The sequence below is a fragment of the Colobus angolensis genome, unplaced genomic scaffold, assembly GCF_000951035.1.
Source record: "Colobus angolensis palliatus isolate OR3802 unplaced genomic scaffold, Cang.pa_1.0 Scaffold114, whole genome shotgun sequence".
Classification (NCBI taxonomy): Eukaryota; Metazoa; Chordata; class Mammalia; order Primates; family Cercopithecidae; genus Colobus; species Colobus angolensis.
In genome coordinates, this window is record NW_012112475.1 from 4,121,758 (window position 1) to 4,144,647 (window position 22,890).

Below are 22,890 nucleotides of genomic sequence, written 5' to 3' on the forward strand. Positions count from 1 at the left end.
AAAAAAAAAAAAAAGAAACGCATCATTGGATGCCACATGCAACACGGCATCAGGTTTAAAAAAGCACCTGATGTGCAAAAACAGCACATCAGGTCAGCAACCTTTTTATATCTGATTTGGAGACTATTAGTTTATTCGACTGTTACCATTTGTGCTTAAAACAAACAATATCATTAATTAACAAGCTTTGGAATTCTTTCTCTTTTTCTTTCTCTACTTCCAACACTATTCAGTTCCTTGTCGCCCAGGCTGGAGTGAAGTGGCAGAATCATTGCTCACTGCCACCTTGAATTCCTAGGCTCAAGTAATCCTCCCACCTCAGCCTCCCAAGTAACTGAGGCTACAGGCATGTGTCACCATGCCTGGCCCACTCAACTTTAAATAAAACAGAGAAGTAATTATAGCCAAAAGGGAATAGAAAATGCAAACCCAGAGATACAAGCAAGCAAGGAAGCCCAGAAAGCCTTTGTTGATCCTGAAAATTAGAATTTTGTTCTCACATAAACCAAAGCCCAGGGCTCTCACAAGATAAAAAGTCTAATAGGAGGCCCTCTTCATAAGTTGGGACTTCAGAGGGATACATCCTAACAGTGAGAGTGGTTGGGGAGTGGAAGATCCAGGGAGGAATTAAAGCCCTACTGGAGGGAGTATCATATCTTAAGCTTGTTTTAAGGTGGTCTCTGGATTAGTGCCCCTGCATACCTGATATAAGCAAGCTCTCCATGGAGAAAAGTACCTTACTGTGGGCCTCAAATGATTACTACAAATATCTATTTTTATTTTTTATTTATTTATTTTTTATTTTTTAGAGATAGAGTCTCGCTGTTGTCACCCAGGCTGGAGTACAGGGGCCTGATCTCAGCTCACTGCAAGCTCCACCTCCCAGGTTCATGCCATTCTCCTGCCTCAGCCTCCGCTACAGGTACCTGCCACCATGCCCCGCTAATTTTTTGTATTTTTTTTTTTTAATTAGAGACAGGGTTTCACTGTGTTAGCCAGGATGGTCCCGATCTCCTGACCTCGTGATCTGCCCGCCTCGGCCTCCCAAAGTGCTGGGATTACAGGCATGAGCCACCACGCCCAGCCAAATATCTATTTTTAAATACAATGTCCTAGCAGATCTCAAAAAAAAAAGAGGAAAAATATAGTGAAATCGTTTAATATACTTTTTTTTTTTTTTTTGCGACAAAAGTCTTGTTCTGCTGCCAAGGCTGGAGTGCAGTGGCATGATCTCAGTTCACTGCAACCTCTGCCTCCCAGGTTCAAGTGATTCTCCTGCTTCAGCCTCCAGAGTAGCTGGGACTGTAGGTGCACGCAACCATTCCCAGCTAATTTTTGTATTTTTAGTAGAGAGGGGGTTTTGCCATGTTGGCCAGGCTGGTCTTGAACTTCTGACCTCAAGTGACCCGCCCATCTTGGCCTCCCAAAGTACTGTGATTACAGGTGTGAGCCACCGCGCCCAGCCAGTTTGATATACTTTTAATTGGTACTAGCAGAAAAGGAGAGAATGGGATAAAGGCAGTAACTGAAGATAGTTGAAAATATCCTAGAAGCAATTAGACACAATCAAATTCCAGAAGCAAACAATGTCCAAACAAGATCTATAAAAAGAAATCCAAAACCAAACATATCATCACAAAATAGCAGGAAAAAACAAAGATTAGTTGGGTGCAATGGCACAGGCCTGTAGCTCCAGCTATTTGGGAGGCTGATGCAGGAGGACTGCTTGTGCCCAGGAGTTGGAGGCCAGCCTGGGCAAAACAGCAAGACCTTGTCTCAAACAAAAACAAAAAACTAAAGACAAAGATAAACCTAAAAAGCAAGTACAGAAAAAGGCAGATTATATTCAAAGAGCAACATCAGAACAGCTGATTTTTCAAAACCAACAATGAAGCCAAGATAGTTTAATACCTGCAGTGTGCTGAAAAAAATAGCTGCCAAATTAAAATTCTGTTATCAAGCAAATGTCTCTAAAGAAAGAAGAAAAATAATCCCATTTTGGAAGGTCTGAGTTGAAAGAGAAAATAAAGAGCAAAAAAGAGAAACATTTACAGACAGCTCCAAACAAACATTGATTATACAAAAGAATAACAATACCTTTAGGAGCTTTAAAAAACAGAAGACATAACAATAAAAACACAGTGTATTGAGGAGATTTCAAAGTATTCTTTCTAAAGTTCTTTTATTATATGAAAAAAAGATAAAATTATAATACCAGGCTTTGGAAAGTTATAGCTGCAAGTCACAACATGTATGACGACAACTAATTACAGAATAAAAATAACATGTATTTCCAAACCAGAAAGGGGGAAAAGTAAAATCATAAAAAGAATCCAAAAGAATGTTAAGAAGGGAGAAGAAAAAAATCTAGAACATAAGAAACATAGGGAAAAAAAGTTAAATTGGAATATAACTATATCAAATATAAGTGGAATAAATTATCCAGGTAAAAGACAAAGACCATCATGTCAGACCAAATTAAAAAAGAAATCCAAATGAACCAGAATAATCCAAACAATTCTGAAAAATCATAAAGCTGGAAGAATTATGCTATCTGATTTTAAACTTATTACAAGGCTATAGTTGTCAAAACAGTGTATTGGCAAAAGGATAAAACATAGATCAAGGGAACAGAAGAAAGAGTACAGAAATACACTCACACAAATAAGGCCAATTAATTTTTGACAAAGGTACAAAGGCAGTTCAATGGAGAAAGGAGAGATATATATTTGTTTTTTTTCAAACACCAGGGTCTGCCTCTGGTGTGCAGGTTGGAGTGCAGGGGCGTGATCTCAGCTCACTGCAACTTTTGCTTACTGGGTGCAAGTGATTCTCCTGCCTCAGCCTCCCAAGTAGCTACGACCACAGGTGTGTGTCACCATGTCCTGCTAATTTTTGTATTTTTAGTAGAGACAGGGTTTTACCATATTGCCCAGGCTGGTCTCAATTTTCCTTTTTTTTATTTTCCTTTTTTTTTTTTTGAGACGGAGTCTCGCTCTGTCGCCCAGGCTAGAGTGCAGTGGCGCGATCTCGGCTCACAGCAAGCTCCACTTCCCGGGTTCGCACCATTCTTCTGCCTCAGCCTCTCGAGTAGCCGGGACTACAGGCGTCCACTACCACGCCTGGTTAATTTTTTGTATTTTTGGTAGAGACAGGGTTTCACCGTGTTAGTCAAGACGGTCTCGATCTCCTGACATCATGATCTGCCTGCCTGGGCCTCCCAAAGTGCTGAGATTACAGGCAGGAGCCACCAAGCCCGGCCTGGTCTCAAATTTCTGAGCTCAACTGACCCACCCACTTTGGCCTCCCAAAGTGCTGGGATTACAGGCATAATAATGTTTTCTATAAATTGTTTTGGAAGACTTGGAAATCAGTATGCAAAAAATCATAAACTTCAATCTAAATCTCACACTTTATATAAATGATGATCCATAATGAATCATAGATATAAACGTAAAACTTGGGCCAGATGCAGTAGCTCATGACTGTATAATCTCAGCCTGGGTGACAAGGCAAGACTCTACCTCTGGGAAAACAAATAACATATAAATGTAAAATTATCAAATCTTCTTGCATCCAGGGCTTAGGCAGAGTTTGAAGACATGACATTAAAGACATGGGCTGGCCGGGCGCGGTGGCTCAAGCCTGTAATCCCAGCACTTTGGGAGGCCAAGACGGGCGGATCACGAGGTCAGGAGATCGAGACCATCCTGGCTATCACGGTGAAACCCCGTCTCTATTAAAAATACAAAAACTAGCCGAGCGAGGTGGCGGGTGCCTGTAGTCCCAACTACTCGGGAGGCTGAGGCAGGAGAATGGCGTAAACCCAGGAGGAGGAGCTTGCAGTGAGCTGAGATCCGGCCACTGCACTCCAGTCCGGGCGACAGAGCGAGACTCCGCCTCAAAAAAAAAAAAAAAAAAAAAAAGACATGGGCTGTAAAATTCATAAACTGAACTTCATCAACATTAAAATATTTCTGCTCTGTGAAAGTCACTATTTAGAAAATAAGCCAGACACAAGAAGAACGTACTTGCAAATCACAAATCTGAATAAAGAACTTGTATCTGTAACATATAAAGAACTCAACAATAAGAAAACAATTTAAAAATGGGCAAAAGACGTGAACATACACACCACAAAAGAAGATGCACAGATAAGTATGTGAAAAGATACACAATACTTCCAGACGGCAGAGAAAATGAAATTAAATCATACCACCACCACTACAGATCTATTAAAATGGCTAAACTTGAAAAAAACAGAAAACAAAACTGACTATACCAAAAGCTGGTGTGGATGCAGAGTAACAGTAACTAATTCATTCCTGGTGGGAAAGCAAAATGGTTTTGGAAAACAGTTTGGCAGTTTCTTATTGAGTTAAACATGTACTTAACTATACAACCAGCATTCCCACTCCTAGGTATTTACTCAAGAGAAATGGAAACTTGTATCTACACAAAAACCTACACACAAACATTTAAGGCAGCTTTATTCATAACTGTGAAAAAACAGAAACAAACAAGGTGTCCAATAGTTACATGAATAAACAAATGGTTTGCCATGGGATGCTTAGCAATGAAAAGGAACAGATTACTGATTCATGCAACAAAATGGGTGAATCGTTTTTCTTTTTTTAGTAGAGACAGGGTCTCGCTTTGTTGCCCAGGCTGGTCTCAAACGCCTGGCCTCAAGCAATCCTTTGGCTTCAGCCTCCCAAAGTGGCAGGATTACAGATGTGAGCTGCTACACCTGAACAACATGGTGAATCTTAAAGTGAAGAAGCCAGAAACAAAAGCCTACATATTGTATACTTCCATTTATATCAGGGGTCCCCAATCTCCGGGCCGTGGGCCTGTACCAGTTTGTGGCCTGTTAGGAACCAGGCTGCACAGCAGGAGGTGAGCAGTGGGAGTCACTCGCATTACTGCCTGAGCTCTGCCTTCTGTTCGATCAGTAACATTAGATTCTCATAGGAGAACCCTACTGTGAATTGTGCATGTGAGGGATCTAGGTTTTGTGCTCCTTATGAGACTCTAACGCCTGATGATCTGTTATCATCAGGCAGTAGATTCTTGAGGAGGTGGAGCTCAATTTTCCTCCTTTTAGAAAGGAAATAAGTATGGAAAAAGAGCCTAAATCTCTCCCTTTCCATGCCTATTAATCACAAGGACATTTTTAAGTCCAACGGGCTTGGAAACGGAGAAATAGCAACTCTACAGTAGAAAAACCTGGCAGACTTTACTGAAGTATCACTAGTGCTATGCCCCTGATACAATGTGATGAGAAGGGCACTTCACCTCTGTGGTAGTCTTCTCAAAAATCCATAACCACAATTTAATCTTGAGAAAATATCAAACCTGTATTGAAGGACATTCTATAAAATACATCACCAGTCTTCTTCAAAAGTTTCCAAGTAACGAAAATTAAAGACAGACTAAGAAGCTTCACAGACTGGAAGATGCTAAGGAGACATGATGACTAAATTAATGTGGTATCCTGGACTGGCTCCTTGAACAGAAAAAGGATATAACTGGTAAAATCCAAATAAAGCTTGTAGTTGAGTTAATACTATTATACCGATGTTAATTTCTCAATTATTTTATTATTTATATTTTATTATTCTTTTTTTTTTTTTTTAAGAGATGGGGTCTCACTTTGTCACCCAGGCAGGAGTCCAATGGTGTGATCCTAGCTCTCCCAGTTCACAGCAGCCTTGAACTCATGGGCTCAAGCGATCCTCCTGCCTCAGCCTCCTAAGTAGCTAGCACTACAGGCACATGTCACCATGCCCACCTAACTTTAATTTTTTGTAGAGATGGGGTCTTGCCATGTTGCTCAGGTTGTTCTCAAACTCCTGGCCTCAAGCAATCCTCCCCACCACGGCCTCCAGAGTTACTGGGATAACAGGTGTGAGCCACCACGCCTGACCCAATTTCTTAGTGTTGATGACATATCACCGCTATGGCAAGATGTGAACATTAGGAGATACTGAGGGAAGCATATATGGAGATTCTATCTGTAACTTTGGTAAATCTAAAATTTTCAACGTTACAAGTTAAATACTGCCAATATTTAACTTGAAATGCTAAAGAAGATGAGATGCTAGAGAATATGAGGAAAAACTGAAACTCATACATTGCTAGTGTGAATGCAAAATAGTACTGCACAGTCATTCTAGAAAACAGTTTGGCAACTTCTTTACAAAGAAGTTAAATGTACATTTTTCATATGACCCAGCAATCCAACCCAAAGTTATCTACCCTAGAAAAATGAAAACTTATGTCCACAAAAGCCTATAATGTTATGTTCACAGCAGCTCTATTCATAATCACCAAATAATGAAAACCAAAATGTCCTTCAAGGAGTGAATGGATAAAAATAACTATAATCTATCCAGAAACGGAATACTACTAATAAAAAGGAACTAACCATTTACACACACAATAAATTTGATGAATCTCAGAGGCAGTATGCTGAATGAAATAAGCCAGCCTCAAAATATTACATAATGTTTGATTTCATTTATATGAACATTCATGACAAAATAAAACTGTAGTGAGGCTGGGCACGGTGGCTCACACCTGTAATCCCAGCACTTTGGGAGGCTGAAGCGGACAGATCACTAGGTCAGGAGATCAAGACCATCCTAGTTAACATGGTGAAATCCAGTCTCTACTAAAAATACAAAAAATTAGCTGGGCATGGTGGCAGGTGCCTGTAGTAGTCCCAGCTACTCGGGAGGCTGAGGCAGGAGAATGGCATGAACACGGGAGGTGGAGCTTGCAGTGAGCTGATGCGCCAATGCACTCCAGCCTGGGTGACAGAGCGAGACTGTCTCAAAACAAAAACAAAAACAAAAACAAAACTGTACTAACTCCGAACAGAAACAGTGGTTGCTAGAGATTAGGGGTGGGAGGCTGGGTATGTTACCAAGGGTAACATGCAGAAGGTGATATAACTGTTCTATGTTCCAGTTGTGATGGTAGTTACGTGAATCTATGTATATATTAAAATTCATAAAACAGTATACACAAAAAGGAGTCAATTTTACTATATATTAATTTGAAAAAGAAAATTTAAAAAAAGGAAAAAAATTCTATCATACGCTATCTAAAAGAGATACACCTAGGCTGGGCACGGCTGCTCACGCCTATAATCCCAGCACTTTGGGAGGCCAAGGTGGGCAGATCACCTGAGGTCAGGAGCTCAAGACCACCCTGGCCAAAACAGTGCAACCCATCTCTACTAAAAATATAAAAACGAGGCCTGGCGCGGTGGCTCGAGCCTGTAATCCCAGCACTTTGGGAGGCCGAGACGGGCGGATCACGAGGTCAGGAGATCGAGACCATCCTGGCTAACACGGTGATCTCTACTAAAAATATAAAAACGAGGCCTGGCGCGGTGGCTCGAGCCTGTAATCCCAGCACTTTGGGAGGCCGAGACGGGCGGATCACGAGGTCAGGAGATCGAGACCATCCTGGCTAACACGGTGAAACCCCGTCTCTATTAAAAATACAAAAACTAGCCGGGCAAGGTGGCGGGCGCCTGTAGTCCCAGCTACTCAGGAGGCTGAGGCAGGAGAATGGCGTAAACCCAGGAGGCGGAGCTTGCAGTAAGCTGAGATCTGGCCACTGCACTCCAGTCCGGGCGACAGAGCGAGACTCCGCCTCAAAAAAAAAAAAATATAAAAACGAGCTGAGTGTGGTGGTGCATGCCTGTAGTCCCAGCTACTCTTAGAGGCTGAGGCAAGGGAATTGCTTGAACCAGGGAGGTGAAGGTTGTAGCGAGATAGCACCATTGCACTACAGCCTGGGAGACAGAATGAGACTCCTTCCCGTAAAAAAAAAAAAAAAAAATTAATAAACAAATAAGTAAAAGAGATACATCTAGGTCAGGTGTGGTAGCTCACATCTGTAATCCCAGCACTTTGGGAGACCAAGGTGGGTGGATCACTTGAGGTCAGGAGTTTGAGATCAGCCTGGTCAACATAGCGAAACCTCATCTCTACTTAAAAACAACAACAACAACAACAACAAAACACAAAACTTAGCTGGGTGTGGTGGCAGGTGCCTATAATCCCAGCTACTCGGGAGGCTGAGGCTGGAGAACTACTTGAACCCAGGAGGTGGGGGTTGCAGTGAGAACTCCAGTGTGGGTGACAGAGACCCCATCACAAAATAAATAAATAAATAAATAATGATACATTTAAAACATGGGATATATACACACAATGTATACATGCATTGAAACATCACAATACAACACAATATATCCCATAAATATGTACGATTATGTATCAATTAGAAATTAAGAGCTGGGCAGAGCTCAGGGATCCCTCCACTTTGGGAGACTGAAGAGGAAAGATGGCTTGAGGCTGAGTTCGTGACCCGCCTGGGCAACACAGCAAGACTACCATCTCTACAGAAAAATTTAAAAGCTAGTTAAGTATGGTGCACGCACCTGTGATCCTAGCTACTCAGAAGGCTGAAGAAGGAGATCATGTGAACCCAGGAGTTCAAGGCTTCAGTGAGTTATGATCACAGCGCTGCACTCCAACCTGGCTGACAGAGACCCTGCCTCAAAATCAATCAATCAATAAATTTTAAATAAAATAAAACATAGGCTACAGATAGTTTGTTCATAAAAATCCAATACTTCAAAACATGTGGGATACAATTAAAGCAGGACTTAGAAATGTATAAACTTAGGCCAGGCGCAGTTGCTCATGCCTGTAATCCCAGCACTTTTGGAGGCTGAGGTGAGTGGATCACTTGAACCTAGGAGTTCGAGACCAGCCTGGGCAACATGGCAAGACCTTGCCTCTACAAAAATAAAAATTAAAAAAATCAGCTGGGTGCAGTGGCTCACACCTGTAATCCCAGCACTTTGGGAGGCCGAGGCAGGTGGATCACAAGGTCAGGAGATCGAGACCATCCTGGCTAACAGGGTGAAACCCTGTCTCTACTAAAAATACAAAAATTAGCTGGGCATGGTGGCGGGCGCCTGTAGTCCCAGCTACTCGGGAGGCTGAGGCAGGAGAATGGCATGAACCTGGGAGGTGGAGCTTGCAGTGAGCTGAGATGGCACCACTGCACTCCAGTCTGGCGACAGAGTGAGACTCTATCTCAAAAAAAGAAAGGAAGACAGAGAGAAAGAGAGAGAGAGAAAGAGGGAGGGCCGGGCGCGGTGGCTCAAGCCTGTAATCCCAGCACTTTGGGAGGCCGAGACAGGCGGATCACGAGGTCAGGAGATCGAGACCATCCTGGCTAACACAGTGAAACCCCGTCTCTACTAAAAAAAAATACAAAAAACTAGCCGGGCGAGGCGGCGGGCACCTGTAGTCCCAGCTACTCGGGAGGCTGAGGCAGGAGAATGGCGTAAACCCGGGAGGCGGAGCTTGCAGTGAACTGAGATCCGGCCACTGCACTCCAGTGCGGGCGACAGAGCGAGACTCCGTCTCAAAAAAAAAAAAAGAAAGAGGGAGGGAGGGAGAATTAGGGTAAATGTCCAATATCAAGAATGGAAATGAGGCAGTGAGGGATGAATTAGGGTAAACGCCCAGTATAATGAATGGAAATGATACATCACTACAGATCCTACAGATGGTAAAAAGATAAGACAATATCATGAACAACTTTTGCCCATAAACTTGAAATTCCCAGAAGAAAAATAATTTATCAAAACTGATACAAGATGCCAATCTGATTCTCAGGAAGAAAAAACAAAAACTGACACAAAAAAATGAAAACCATAAATGGTCCCATAACCAATAAATTCAATCAGTATTGTTTCAACCTGTTCTATCCTAATGTCTTTGTACTGCACAGCTTAACATTTTTTCAAAACATTTGTTTAAACTGACTGAACTTGCTTCCCACTCCTCTCCAGTTCTCTCTGCTTTTACACATTCATTATGCCTTCCAATACTGCTTGCTAAGAGAAATCCTACTCGCCCTTCAAGAATCAGCAAACTTTACATCCGCTATGAAGCATTCCCATCTCTCTCCAAAATGAGCCAAGTACCTCTTCTACAGGGCCAAAGCAACCCCATATACTCTCTGACATTGTCACACTGAATGTATTTTGTTTACATACACCTCTCTCCTCAGATTATGAATTCAAGTACTTGGACTTTGATTTATTTCTCTTGGTGTATGCCCTGTGTTTCACCCCATTGCCCAGGCTGGTCTCAAACTCCTGAACTCAGGTGATCCAACCGCTTCAGCCTCCCAAAGTACTAGGGTTACAGGTATGAGCCACTGTGCCCGGCCTGTGGTTGATTTTTAAAATGCTCCTCAGTCTTACCTATAAATGTTATTGCATCCATCCTTTTTAAACCAGGGTAAAAAGGTTTCCTACTATCACTTACCAAAGAGATGTGAAACTAGTCAGTATGGGTGAATGATGTTTCTTGGAGCTTTTATGAGGTTCCAGGCTGCATGATTTACCATGTGATGAGCACACTGCTTGACAAGCCTTGACAGAGCTACAAAAACAGTTCAGCACTCCGTTACTGAATGGATCTTGGATTTAAAAGACATCATGAGGTTGCAGAAGAGTAAGTACACTAGAACCACTACCACCTACATCTGATGTTGGATATGTGATTTAACCTACCTGATTAAAGTGAGAAAACTGCAGAATATAAGAATTCTCACCCTTCTCCCACTCCCTTCTTCACTGCCATGAAGGTAGGTTACATAGGAGACAACCATCATCTCTGTAGGTGATCAATAACCAACAGTTAATAAGGTAGGTTGTCCTAAAAGTGACAAAAATAGAATAGGCTGGAAGCAAGGGCAGTAAAACTGGTTGCCTTTCAATTCTGAAGATATTATGTGAATGCCTATGTCAGTCACCAATTCATGGGATTTATCTTTTTTGTGTGTGTGACAGGGTCTTGCTCTGTTACCCAGGCTGGAATGCAGTGGTACGATCATAGCTAACTGCAGCCTTGACCTCCCAGCCTCAAGCAATCCTCCTCCCTCAGCTTCTTTAGTAGCTGGGACCATAGGCATACACTACTGTCCCCTGCTAATTAAATTTTTTTCTTTCTCTTTTTCTTTTTTCTTTTTTGCTGAGATGAGGTTTTGTTATGCTACCCAGGCTGGTCTGGAAATCCTAAGCTCAAGCAATCCTCCTACCTTGGCCTCCCAAGATGCTGGGATTATAGGCATGCTATAGACACCATGCCCAGCCAGATTTATTACTGTTAAACCAGCAAGTCCATGACCTAAGTAATGTCTTTCTCATTTTACAGAAGGCAAAACTGCATAACCTTCCCAATGTCAGAGACAGTGATTGGAAAACATTTGTCTAGATTCACAGCCTATTATTCTGTTCTACAGCAAGGGACTGTAAACTTCCCAGGGACCACAAACACAGCCAACCCCCATACCCATGGTTTCAGTTACCTGCAGTCAACTGCAGTCTGAAAATATTAAATGGAAAATTCCAGAAATAAACAATTTGTAAGTTTTATTTTTGTTTGTTTTTAGAGATGGGGCTTCACTTAGTCACCCAGGCTGGAGTGCAGTGGTGCAACCGTGGCTCACTATAGCAGCCTCTACCTCCCAACTCTGCCTCCCTTGTAGTTGGGACCACAGGCATACACCACCACTCCTGGCTTTTTTTTTTTTTTTTTTTTTTGTAAAGAAGGTTTCTCACTATGTTGTCTGGGCTGGTCTTGAATTCCTGGGCTCAAGCAATCCTCCCAAAGTGCTGGGATTACAGGCATGAGCCATTGCACCCAGCCATGTTTTAAATTGTACATGGTTCTGAGTAATGTGATGAAATCTTGCACCATCTAGTACCATCCCGCCCTGGATGTGAATCATCCCTTTGTCCAGCTGTATATGCCACCTGCTCATTAGTCACTTGGTAGCCTTCTTGGTTACTTGAATGTTGCAGTATTGCAGTGCTTATCTTCAAGTTACCCTTATTTTACTTAAGAAATTCCCCAAAGTGCAAGAGTAGCGATGCTGAGAATCTGGAAATGCCAATGTGAAGCTGTAAAGTGCTTCCTTTAAGTAAAAAGGTGAAAGTTCTTGACTTAATACGGAAAAAAAATTGTATGCGGAAATTGCTAAGATCTATAGTAAGAACAAATCTTCTATCAGTGATAATGTGAAGAGGGAAAAATAAATTCACATTTGTTTTGCTGTCATACCTCAAACTGCAAAAGTTATAACTGCAGTATGTGATAAATGCTTAGCTAAGAAGGAAAAGGCATTAAATTTGTGGGTGGAAGACATGAACAGAAAACTGTGTTCCAACTTGATGATAATCAGGTTTGGTATTATCTGTGGTTTCAGGAATCCACTGGGGATCTTGGAATATATTTCCCACAGATGGCTGGGAACAGGACTACTCTGTGTGTATATCTCCTATCTGGCTCACATATTACGTTTTAAAAATTGAGATCAAATCCATGTAACATAAAACTCATCATTTTAGGGTACAATTAGTACCCTACAATGGTGTGTTTTAGTATATTCACAATGTTGTAGAACCATCACTACTAACTGATTCCAGAACACGTCATCACCCCAAAAAGAAACCCAGCACCTCAGAGGAATAACTCCTGACAGCCTCTTCCTACAATCCTCTGGCAACCAAAAATCTGCTTTCTGTCTCCACGTATTTGCCCATTATGGACATTTCACATAAATGGAATCATGCAATATGTGGCCTCTTTCACTTAGCAAAATGTCTACAAGGTTATCCACATTGTTGCAATTATCAGTAGTTACTTTCCTTTTGTGGCTGAATTCACTGTATAAATATAGCACATTTTGGTTATCCATTCATTGACTGACAGATATTTGGACTGTCTCCACTTTTTGGCTACTATGAACAATGTTGCTAGGTGCATTTGTGTACAAGTTTTTCACTTTTTTTTCCCTTTTTTTTTGTTAGAGTCAGGACCTTGCTCTGTCACCCAGGTTGGAGTGCAAGTGGCATGATCATAGCTCATTTCACTGCAGCCTCACACTCCTGAGCTAAGTGATCCTCCTACCTGAGCCTTCCAAGTAGCTGGGACTATGGGTGTGTGCCACCACGCCCAGCTAATTTTCTGCATTTTTAGTAGAGACGGGGTTTTGCCATGTTGCCCAGGCTGGTCTTGAACTCCTGGATTCAAGTGATTATCCCATCTTAGCCTTCCAAAGTGTTGGGACTACAGCATAAGCCACAGTGCCCGGCCTTCACACTGTTTTTACAAAGTGAATCAGGGGCCAGGCATAGTGGCTCACACCTGTAATCCCACCAGTTTGGGAGGCCGAGGCAGGCGGATCACCTGAGGTCAGGAGTTCGTGACAGCCTTGGCCAACATGGTGAAACCCCATCTCTACTAAAAATACAAAATTAGCCAGGTGTGGTGGTGGCGGTGGGCACCTATAATCCCAGCTACTTGGGAGCCTGAGACAGGAGAATCACTTGAATCTGGGAGGTGGAAGTTACAGAAAGAACCCTTGCGCCATTGCACTTCAGTCTGGACGACAAGAGCGAAATTCCATCTCAAAAAAAAAAAAGGTATTAAGTTGAATTATGTATTAACATTGTTCATAATTAATACTTTTCAAAGTAACAGTTACCAACACTAAAAAAAAAATTAACTTTCTATTTCTTAAAAGAAATAAAGGAGGATGGAGGGCAGGTAGGTCTCTCTGTTTGGTAACAACAGTTCTTCCTTCCTGCACTGATAAAAACCACCAGGGTATGCTAAGCTGTGACTGTCTAACAACTGGCACCCAATGGAGATACCACACGTAAACCTGGACAACTCTTCCTTTACCTTATTGGCTCGACTCCTGAAGGCATTTGAGCTATGAATCCCCGGTCTATACTAAATACATAAATTTATAAACAAATAATAAGACAGGGGAAACTCTTATTTAGACTACAAAAATTATGGAACTGAAAATGCAGTTCAACAATGACATCAGTGGCCATGAACTATCTGGTAAATGTATATAGAGTAGCATGTACACGTACTTTTTTTTGAAGAAAAAAATTATTACAGGCTCAGGAAATCTGTAAACTTCAGCAAAATTAATAATTCCTGAGTTAGACAAACAGAAACTCATCTAAGAAGGCTAACTTGGTGATTTACATAAATATTAAAAAATTAAACTGCTCAAACTAAGTATATGCCATTCTTTCCTGAAGGAAGACAAGAAGACAATGTATTCCAGGCTTCAGAGTATGAGACCCAAGCTTGATGAATGATTAACAAAATGTCAGCCTCAGAAAAAATACAGTGGCATTCAGAGTTAGTCAGGTAGAGATAACAGTTTTACAAAAGGGAACTTTACTTCTGCCTCACATTATTGCTTACAAAATAAGAACTGAATTTCTTCACTACTGTCCAACCTTAAATCATTTACAGTCTTGTATTTTAAAGCATACCCTTTGAATCACATGTCCAAAGAGAATTACTTGGGGGTCAGAGAGGTACCTTAAAATGGCTTTAAAAACTTAAAGCCAAGATTATTTTAAGATTGCTTACCCCCTTGAATCTTAAAACTGTTAAGATATCCAATTACTGAGCTTTCTAAATTAGTGCTCCCAGTTTTTTTTTTAACTTTACCTTTTTTTTTTTTTTTGAGACGGAGTCTCGCTCTGTCACCAGGCCTGGAGTGCAGTGGCACTACTTCGGCTCACTGCAACCTCCACTTCCCGGGTTCAAGCGATTCCCCTGCCTCAGTCTGCTGAGTAGCTGGACTACAGGCAAGTACCACCACACCCGGCTAATTTTTTTTTTTTGTATTTTAGTAGAGACAGGGTTTCACCATGTTGGCCAGGATGGTCTCGAACTCCTAACCCTGTGATCCACCCGCCTCAGCCTCAAAAAGTACTGGGATTACAGGTGTGAGCCACCACGCCTGGCCCAGTCTTTTTAAAAGTCAAGACAGAAATAAAATAGTATTTGTATGGCACAATGGAGTAAATGATCAAGACTGCTCTGGATCTGAGGTCACTGGTTTGGATGCTGTATCCAAGCCATATTCTGCATGAATGGCCAGAGGTGTGAGGGGACCAGTATCTCAACACAGCTGTAACACACCCTGACACAACACACTGGTTGAGAAATTCTAGGTTAAATAACTTGTGGAGATCACAACCTGAAGAGTCAAAATCCATGCAGCAGGTTGAGAAAACTATTTCACAATTCCCCTTATTTCAAGAGATACACAATCATCTTTTGCAGCTTTCAATTACAGTCCAGATGTACTAACAGGCAACCATTTCATCTGGAAGATCATCTATTTGGAGGTCACTGACACAAAAAAATAAAAACAACAAAGACAAACCAAGCCTCCTTACCTTAGCTCAGAAGGATAAGCCAAAAGAAAACATGTTAATGGTAAAAATGTATGAATAAATGAAGTTACTGTTCTTTTCCTCCACTTCATATTGATTTATCTTTTCCCATGTCAATTTAAGGTGGTAACCATGGCCAACAACATTCTCTCTCACCTATCACACTAATGCCAAATAAGTAGTAGTGATTTTGTTTTTTCAAGTGGGGAAATATATATAGCTCAAAAAAACAAAAAAAAATCTAGCAACTAACTCCTTGGCAGTTCCCTTGACTCTCTGACCTTCAAGTCCCAAGGTTCTAAGTACATAATGAATAAGAAAACTACCTGTTCAAACCCAGCAGAATGTTTTTTTCTGGTTTGATTAAGGCTCTGAATTTGGAACACAAATATTCTCAGTAATACTTGGTAATTCATTAAGTTACTCCTTGTGTAAACTTGCAGGATATTTAATTTTAGGAGATTATAAATCCTAACATGCCCCTGGGGGCCTTCTGCTTTTATTCCTACTTACGAAACATACAACATTTTTGTTTTTAAAAACAACGCACACAGGCCAGGTGCAGTGGCTCACGCCTATAATCCCAGCACTTTGGGAGGCCAAGGCGGGTGGATCACCTGAGGTCAGGAGTTCAAGACCAGTCTGGCCAATATGGCACAACCCCATCTCTACTAAAAATACAAAAATTAGCCAGGTGTGGTGGCGCACACCTGTAGTCCCAGCTACCTGGGAGGCTGAAGCAGGAGCATCATCACTTGAACCCAGGAAGCAGAGGTTGCAGTGAGCTGAGATTGTGCCACTGCACTCCAGCCTGCGTGACACAGTGAGACTCTGTCTCAAAATAAATACATACATACATACAAAAAAATTAAAGCAATACACGTAAGTATCACTTCCATAAAACAAACCAGGAAGTACAGTAAAACATAAAATATTAGCATTTGGGCCTTTTGTGTGAATTACATTTCTCCACCTTCAACCCAGAAAAGGGATCTCTGAGTGTCAATGTAACATAAGTGACATAGCAACAGTGTAAGATCTTCCAATGAAGGGAGGTATTAGAAGAAAATCCAAGCAGTTTGATTTTGATTAACAGTTCTACCCCAAACACCTAAGAGAAATTTGAACTCGAGTACTGTCTCCTGTAATATGGAATATAACAAATGGACAGAAGTCATCATCTATATACCTTTTTACCATGCCACACAAGCAAAATAGTCACATTGTGAAACTTTACTCCACTGGCTATAACCCTCTGGAACCAAAAGATGGAAAACTTCATTTGGGATATACAGTAATCTAAAGAAAAATTCAGCATTTATGAATTTAATAACTGCTGCTACCATTTGAATACCTCTTATAAACCAAACACAGTATCAGATGCATATTCTGATTTTAGAAATAAACAAACTCAGAGGTTAAATAATCTGCCAAAAACAACAGGATTACTAAGTGGTGGAAGCCAGATCTGTTTAGAATTCAAAGCCCAAATAGGTTCTTTTCACTAAATTTAATACTATTTCCTTAATTCTCCAAACTGATTTATTACAGCCTATCCAAAATACTATAATAAAATGAACTGCTTTAAATTTGGAGGCAAGGAGGGGGTGGGACACTAAGTTTCAATAGTCAGGGTTCTTCATTATTTTCTTACCTGAATAGGCTGGCCACCAGGCCACAAATTGTATAAAAATCAGATTTTAAATGATGGAAAAACTTTTCTGTGTGGCTGCTGAAGGGAGAAAGGAAGACAACTGAGACATGCCCCACCATGCTGGCTGGGGGCTAGTGACATCTGTGGGCCTCAGCGTTGGGCTCCAGATGCAACAAAGCCTAAAGTTTTGAATATGTATGAAGGCCAATGTGATGTTTTCCAAAAACAGTCATAAAAGATAGCTGTGAAAAACCCACTAGGATAACAACTGTATGTAACAAGAGCATATATAGGTAGCTGCAGATGAATGCTCAGGTCCTTAGCTGTGGTGTTTAAAAATTCTTCAGACCAGGCCGGGTGCAGAGGCTCATGCCTGGAATCCCACCACTCTGGGAGGCCGAAATGGGTGGATTGCCTGAGCTCAGGTGTTTGAGACCAGCCTTGGCAACATGGTGAAACCCCATCTCTACTAAAATACAAAAAAAAAAAAAAAAATTAGCCAGGCATGGCGGTGTGTGCCTGTAGTCCCAGCTACTTGGAAGGCTGAGGCAGGAAAACTGCTTGAACCCGGGAGGTGGAGGTTGCAGTGATCTAAGGTTGTGCCACTGCACTCCAGCCTGGCAACAGAGTGAGACGCTGTCTCCCAAAAAAAAAAAAAAAAAAAAAATTCTTCAGACCAGTGCGGTGGCTCATGACTGTAATCTCAGCACTTCGGCAGGCTAAGGCAAGAGGACTGCTTGAGCCCAGGAGTTTGAGACCAGCCTGGGCAACATGGTGAGACATTGTCTCTACAAAAAAATTAAAAAACTACCCACAAAGAAAACCCTAGGTCAAGATAGCTTCACTGGAAGGAAAAATGAACTGGTCAGGAAGACAGACAAATAGAAGCAAATAATGAAAACATTTTATTTACCACTGACAACCTTCTCACAATAAATTCTGTAGCAAAATACATGTTTGAATACTTTTAATTGCTAGGCAATAGTCTATTTTCATTTTTTTTTTTGAGACAGAGTTTCGCTCTTGTTGCCCAGGCTGGAGTGCAATGGCGCAATTTCGGCTCACTGCAACCTCCGCCTCCCAGGTTCAAGTGATTCTCCTGCCTTGGCCTCCGTAGTAGCTGGGGTTACAGGCATGCGCCACCACGCCTGGCTAATTTTGTATTTTTAGTAGAGATGGGGTTTCTCCATGTTGGTCAGGCTGGTCTCGAACTCCCGACCTCAGACCAGTCTGCCTGCCTCGGCCTCCCAAAGTGCTGGGATTACAGGTATGAGCCACTGCACCCGGCCTATTTTCATTTTTTTACAAAAGGTAGACAACTCCAAAGCAGATGGCCATTTGTAGCCATTCTATATAATCATGAATACACAAAACACTGGCCAGTGGCTCAAGCCTGTAACCCCAGCACTCTGGGAGGCTGAGGTGGGTAGATTACCTGAGGTCAGGATTTCGAGACCAGCATGGCCAACATGGCGAAACCCCACCTCTACTAAAAATACAAAAATTAGCAGGTTAGGTTGGCAAGCGCCTGTAATCCCAGTTACTTGGGGGGCTGACAGAGGAGAACCACTTGAACCCAGGAGGCAGAGATTGAGCTACTGCACTCCAGCTTGGGCAACGGAGCGAGACTCCATCTCAAAAAAAAAAAAAAAGAAAAAAAAGAAAAAAAAGTTTTAAAGTGCCAATAAATACAAGTTCCTGGTCTGCCTACAGTTTATCACTTAATAATACAAAGCAAACAAGAAAGCCAAGTTAGTGGATTACCTGAGAGAACAAGACACAGAGAAGATGTTAATGCAGGGAGGTGGCCTTCTCCAAACACATCCCTAACACACACTATTCAAGTAATTCCCAAACTGTCATAAAAGAACCACTGGGAATAAGACCTCTGATCTATATTCACAGGTCTATAGGTGAGCAAAGGCAGACCTTTTCCTGTGTCTGAGATAGGAAGATTACCTTCTCTATCTAGAAGCAAAAGAACCCTAGACTCAACCAAGACTAGCTAATAGACACTGTACACGAGTAATTGAGGTAATCTACACTGGGTGTGAGTTACATAATGATCCACCCCTAGGCAGCAATTCATACCTCACCCACCCAACAGGCTACATTAGAAACAGGAAGTACAGGTCAAAAGTCTCATTAAAAAAATAAGAACTCTTGGCAGCTGAAAATGAAAATAAAAGAATGAAGAATGACAGCACTGGCAATAAACACATTGTTTTCTCTGAAAGGGAAGGGAAAGAACTAATATTGGGCACCTATATGCCAGACATTTTATAAATTTTCTCCTTTAATCCTCAGTAATCCTGAGATGATAATACTAGCTAGTACTCTAGTTATTAATCCTCACAAAAATCCTCAGGTAGGTACTACTAATTCCCATGTTACAGATGAAGAAACTGAAGGTCAGTAAGTTGCCCAGGGTAGCTGTTATCCCAACTGTAGAGACAAGAACTCTCAGACTTCTAGAAGTTAAGTAAACTTCCCCAAACTCAAAGTGGGAGTTCTTTCCCACTATCCGGCTGCCTTCCCCTCCCTACCAGCAATCTCAATTAATTCTCTATTCTACCCCCTTCTCATTTCTGTAGCTGTTTCAGAAACTATACCTAAGATACAAAGCAAATAGGAGTTATCATAAGAAAACACCTCCAAAAGACACTAAGTTGTGCTATGATATGCCTATTATTAGAAAATGTCACTCAATTTTAAGCTTGGAGGGCAGTGACAGTTTGGAGATCTTCAGCACAATACCTGCCAGAAATGTAGCAGGCACTCAGGATCTGCTGAATGAACAACATCTTTTGAGTGGTTATGAATTCAATAACCCAAAATGACTATCTTGTACTTCTGGATATGACATGATACCATTTTTTGGAAAATAATTTATCCATTCATTTTAAACAGGGTAGCTTTCTTAAAATTTATAGAACATTTATGAGATAGCTAAACTGAGAAATGCCCATTAAAGCATTAGTCATAACTTCAGGAAAATTCCAAGTGTTCACTTTTCCAAGCAAATTAAAATGTTTCAGCTAATAAAAACCTGTCAGAAAAACCCACAAGACAAGAAAGTATAAAAAGAAAAGAGGAGCCAATATAAGAGCATTTAAGATGTCACACATAAAAAATTATAAAACATTAACCTAACTTGTACCTTGGTATTTAACCCTAAAACTGTCACCTCAGATAACACAATATTTTCCATGCAAGAAAACATTATCACCATGAATGTAAAGAAGCTTGCCCACCATAGCAACTGTTGCTAAGAAGGGTTTTTTAATGTCTAAGACTGAAAGACAGAATTTGTAGAAACTAGTTAAAATGCCACTCCTAGCAGTATCTTGTGATACTGTGCTTTCACCTTAAACTTTTTAAAAGACTCAATCTTTGACTTCTACATGTTTAAAAAAAAAAAAGTACACCTGGGAGCACTCAGTGTAAGAAAACTACCAATTGTCTATAACCTAATGAAAATACATCCTTTGTTACAATGACAGCAGCTACTTTTCCTTAATAATCCTAGAGGAATTTCTTCATTTGAAAAGCTGGCTGGCCTAGATTTCTCTATAAACTAAATGACATGCTACTTCCGAAATTATCCATCTCAGAAGTTCAAAGAAATTTAGGTATAAGAACACATTAATACTCTCACGAAACAAACCGTATCCAGGTTACCCATGAATTGTGACAGATCAAAATCCAGTTTCTCATTTCAAATCAAGTATCACATTATTTATTACCTTAAAATACTAAGCCCTTACCTAATTCAATGGCAAATCACACTGGTTTTCAGTTTCTTAACTTGTACAAATCATACTGAAATATTTATGCAAAAGCTATCATACAGTTGAATATTACAGACAGTTAACATCTCTCTCTTTTTTTTTTTTTTTTTGAGACAGAGTCTCACTCTGTCCCCTAGGCTGCAGTGCATGATCTCGGCAAAACTGCAATCAACCTCCATCTCCCAGGTTCAAGTGATTCTCAGCCTCCTGAGTAGCTGGGACCACAGGCACGCGCCACCACACTCAGCTAATTTTAGTAGAGACGCGGTTTTACCATGTTGGCCAGGCTGGCCTTGAACTCCTGACTTCAAGTGATCCACCCACCTCGGCCTCTCAAAGAGATGGGATTACAGGTGTGAGCCACCAAGCCTGGCCAACAGTAGAAAAGGGTACTCAAGGAACATAGTTAGAAAGTCATGACTCTGCTGGCTGGCCAGGATTCTAGACTAGCTCTAGGGCTGAGATATCTTAGTAGATCAGTTAACCATTCATGTGGCCCAATTTCCCTTACTGTAAACCCAAAGTCAAACATAATCTCTAAAGTCTTTCATGCCCTGAAATGCTAATCTTGTAATCATCTTTCTATTGAGGTAATAACTCAAAAGAAATGGTCTCATTTCCTTCATCCTCTGACTAAAATTTAGTTAATCCATATTTTATGAATCCAACCAATAGGGCACTGTTAAAGAACAAAAACAAAAGACTTTTCTTGAAAGCTAGAAACTCCATTCTGTAGCGATGATTCCCAGATCTGACTCTTAAACTCAACAACCTCAACAGACAATGACAGGGAGAAAAGATCTTACAACTTTGAGCTGAGCTGGGGTGGGGTGGGAGGTGTGAGAGAACAGAGAGATAGTTACAAATTCACAAAAATATATCATCCATTTCCATCTCCTCTAAAAAATATGAAATAAGCCTTAAAAGGCTGTCATATAAACCATTATTAAGCTAATAAAAACTAATGAAGAAATTACGTCATTTATCCAAAATATGGAAAAACCACCTATTTACAGTAATCCTATCTATGTCCTACCTACATCTTCAGAAACTACATTTCACTAAGCTGGTCATCAAGCCCCTTCAAACTGCATCTAAGGACAATAATAATATTCAAACATCAAGAAAGAGGTACAGGTTCCACTTAACACCATTATTCCGTGGAGTCTTCCAGGACTAAGTCATTTTATAGAATCTTTGTTATCTTTGTTCTCTAGAAAATAATATCCCAAAGACTCTGAAATAAAACCAGCAAAACTCCTGTATTTGTTTTCCATTGTGTCGTAACAAATTATCACAAACAAAACAACACAAATTGATTATCTTACAGAAGTCAGCGGGCTTGACTGGATCTCACAAGGGCTAAATGAGGGTATCCAGTGGACTAGTTCCCTGCTGGAAACTCTGGTGAAAATCTGCTTCCACATTCATTCAAGCTATGGACTGAATTTAGTTCCTTGCAGCTGTAGGACTGAGGTTCCTACTTCCTTGCTGGTTGTCAGATGGGACTGGCCTTTCCTACTAGAGGCTGCCTGCATTCCCCCTCTCATGCTTTCAATCTGGTCCCCTCCAGTAATGGCACGCTAAGTCCTTTATTCCCCTTCTGCCTCATCTCTGACACCAGCCAGAAAAAGTTCTCTGCTTTTAAGTGCTTATGTGAGTGGAATAAACCCACCCAGAAAATCCAAGATAATCTACCTAAGACCCTTAACTTTAATGAAATCTACATAACATACTCAGGTTCCAGGGTTTATAGTATGGAAATCATAGGGGAGCCATTCTGCTTACAACAGTCTGCCTTCTGGTTTCCAAGGATTCATCTCTCTCCCAAATGCAAAATACATCCATCCCATCAAAAGGTCCCAAAGGTTTCCCATCTAAAACTTATTTCAAAAGTCCCAAATCTCATTCATCTATTCAGGTGTGGATGAGGTTCTGGGGATAAAACAGTAAGTCCAACTCCTGGGGCACAATTCCTAAGAAAACAAGTTCTCTGCTCCCAACATACTATTGTGAGACAGATACAGAATAACAGTTATAAACATTCCAGTTCAAATGGGCAAAATGTATAAAAGAAAACAGAGCCACGGGTCCAAAGCAGCTTCAAAATCTAGGGAATC

At 41.0% G+C, this 22,890-nt stretch overlaps 1 protein-coding gene across 3 annotated transcripts in view; it reads right to left on the bottom strand.

The window, feature by feature from the left end:
- Positions 1-22,890, bottom strand: part of CSNK2A1 (casein kinase 2, alpha 1 polypeptide) — a 71,449-nt gene that overhangs the window by 44,411 nt on the left and 4,148 nt on the right. The window contains exon 2 of one of the 3 annotated variants that reach the window (XM_011960443.1): positions 10,371-10,487. The exons of the other annotated variants lie outside the window; for them this stretch is intronic. The gene's annotated coding sequence lies outside the window, so the exon portion shown is untranslated. The remainder of the gene's footprint in view (positions 1-10,370; positions 10,488-22,890) is intronic. 3 annotated transcript variants of the gene reach the window in all.